Source organism: Rhipicephalus sanguineus, chromosome 6 (assembly GCF_013339695.2).
Source record: "Rhipicephalus sanguineus isolate Rsan-2018 chromosome 6, BIME_Rsan_1.4, whole genome shotgun sequence".
In the NCBI taxonomy this organism is placed as follows: Eukaryota; Metazoa; Arthropoda; class Arachnida; order Ixodida; family Ixodidae; genus Rhipicephalus; species Rhipicephalus sanguineus.
In genome coordinates this window covers 28507863-28511087 of record NC_051181.1, presented here as the reverse complement: position 1 = coordinate 28511087, position 3225 = coordinate 28507863, and positions in this window count along the sequence as shown.

Genomic DNA, 3225 nt, shown 5'->3' with positions numbered 1-3225 from the left:
AGATGATGATAATAGTGGTGTTTATTGGCGCAAGGGCCAAGAGATGGCCAAAGAGCGCCAGTTCATGGGACAAAGGATGAGAACAATGGTTGCGCTAAGTAGCTGTATAAGGGCTTTAAAATTCCTCGCGCTAAAGGCGGGTAAAAACATATATATATATACATTAAAATCATGAGAGTGACGTGAAAATGTGTAGTGTAATGAATGACAAGTGGTCGCAAGAATAAACTGAAGATATGACATCAGCACGAATGCCTCGTCAATGCCCTTGAGCCCAAGGGCCGCGAGGCAAGTGCTATCTTTAATGTATTCCCCGCAGCAGCGACCTCCGCTTAGAGGCCGTGCTACGGTTCACCTTGATATATGACATGAAAACTCTGTACATCGTTTTAAAAAAGCAGACAGTGACTGATATGTAAAAAGCGGGTCCCTACCGATGAACATTGAAGGATGAAGTGGAAATTGCTGTCGGTAGGGTAATGAAGTGTTTTTTTCTTATAGCATCGAGTTCCTTGCACTGGATGAGGACGTGAAGGACAGTGAGTGGCTGCCCACATCTATCACACAAAGGTGGTTCGCCACCCGGACAGAAGGTGTGTGTGTGTGTACTGTATGTGTGACCGATCCTAAGTCTGCAGAGTGTAACTCTGTGTGGCGTGATTTTGATATTGGCGGCCAATTACCTAGATGCGGTTTGACAACGTGTAGCTTATTTCGTGTATGCATATCCCATGTGGTCTGCCAAAAGGCTCTGAGCTTTCTTTTCAGGAGTGTTTTAAGTCTAGTGGGGGAATACCAGGATCTATTGTGACTGTTTTCGTGGGCGGATGCTGCTAGCTGGTCCGCCAACACGTTGCCTTGAATCTCGCGGTGCCCTGGCACCCAGCACACTACGACATGTTGTTCGAGTGCGTAGATCGTGCTTAAGCGAGAATACAGCGAGACAAAGACGGGGTTTCTGTGTCTTTTCAGAGTTTTTAAAGCTTTTACCACGCTTAGAGAATCTGTGTAAATCACTGCCTTTTGTAGTTTTAATTGTTGAATGTGTTTAACGGCCGCAAGTATCGCGTAAGCTTCTGCCGTGAAGATACTTGATTCAGGGTGTAGAATACCGGAATCCGTAAAGGATGGCCCAACGGCTGCGTAAGACACAGAAGTATTGGACTTTGAGGCGTCTGTAAAGAATTCTGCACAAGTGTATTTGTGTTGTAGTTCAAGGAAGTATGTACGGATATGTGCAATAGGCGCGTGTTTCGTTACTTCCATGAAGAAAGATCGCAGTCGATAAGCTGCCACCGCCACGGCGGTAGTTGTGCAGCGGGAGCCAATAGACAGTGTTCGGAAAGTGGCACACCCGTTTCCTCAGCTAAGCCCCTCACACGAAGTGAGTAGGGCTGTCGCACCGAAGGACGGTGGTCGAAAAGGGCAGAACTAGATATATCATTAATTGTGGGGTGGGAGGGGTGTTCGTTGTCTGCGTTCACTTTGAGATAGTATAGAAACGACATGTAAGATCGCTGCAGGTGGAGCGCCCACTCGTTCGATTCGACGTAGAGGCTTTCCACGGGGCTGGTGCGAAAAGCACCCGTAGAAATACGAATGCCCGAGTGGTGGACAGGGTCAAGCATCTTCAACGCGCTTGGTGGCAGACTGATAAATTATCGCCCCATAATCTAGACGCGTGCGTATGAGGCTTTTATAGAGATTCAACAGGCACTTCTTGTCACTACCCCGTACGTTGCGTGACAATACCTTTAGAATGTTCATGTTTTTATGCACACTTGTTGTTTTATGTACTTGATGTGTGATATGAACGTTAACTTCGTGTCGAAAATGAGGCCAAGGAATTTATGCTCCGTCTTTAGAGAGACGGTGGCCATCCAATCAATGTCAGGATCGGGATGAAGGCCTCTCTTTCTAGAGAATAATACGCACGTGCTTTTTTGTGGGTTAAGGCTGAACCCGTTCTCGTCTGCCCACTTGGTTACCTTGTTCAACCCAAGCTGTACCTGCCGCTCACACAATGCAAGGTTGCACGACTTATAACCGATCTGCACGTCATCAACGTATGCGCAATAAAACATATTGCGTGGGATGCATAGATGCAGGGAATTCATTTTTACAATAAAAAGTGTGCAGCTGAGGACACCACCTTGTGGCACCCCAGTTTCTTGAACAAACGGTCGTGAAAGAATGTTTCCCACTCGGACACGGAATGTACGATCCGTAAGGACAAATAACTCTCTATTATGTCCAACATTTTACCTCGTACACCTAAATGGGACAGGTCTCTCAGTATTCCGAACCGCCATGTTGTATCGTATGCTTTTTCCATGTCCAGGAATACCGAGAGAAAAAATTGCCGATAGACAAATGCTTCACGAATTTGTGCTTCAATCCGTATTAAGTGGTCGGTTGTAGATCGCCCCTCTCGAAATCCGCACTGGTACGGGTCAAGTAACTTGTTTGTTTCGAGGAAATGAATTAGCCTGCAGTTTATCATTTTTTCGAAGAGTTTGCACAGGCAACTCGTTAGCGCGATAGGCCTGTAGCTAGTAACAGCGGTTGGATCCTTTCCCTGTTTCAAAACAGGGATCACTATAGCCTCTTTCCAGGAACTAGGCATCTCGCCGGAAAACCATATGACATTGTAAAGAGAGAGCAGTGTTTCTTGTGTTTCAGAAGGTAGCTGTTTCAACATTTCATATAATACCCGGTCAGAACCTGGGGCGGAATTATTACAGCAGTCTAGCGATGTCTGAAGCTCAGCTAAGGAAAAAGGTTGGTTGTAGGCTTCGTATTTTGTGCATTTGCGTTCTAATTCTGTTTTTCTATTCTCGTGCTGTACCTCTGGAAAGCCTCGGAGTATTGCGACGAGCTGGACACCTGTTCGAAGTGTGCGCCTAGGAAGTTCGCCTGGTCTTCCAAGCTGTCGCCTTGTGTATTTACTAGAGGGAGTGAATGTGTTGGTCGTCCTGCTACCCTACTAACCCTGTTCCAGACTTAGCCTCCTGTGTATATGAGTTGATGCCCGATAAAAACTTAACCCAGCTCTCCCTTCTTGCCTGTCGGCGCGTTCTCCTGCCTTGTGACTTTACGTTCTTAAAATTTGTAAGATTTTCCGCTGTCGGCGAGTCCCGAAGTAACCTCCACGCTTTGTTTTGCCTTTTTCGCGCATTTCGACATTCGGTGTTCCACCATGGGACACGTCGTTTGCCAGACAGT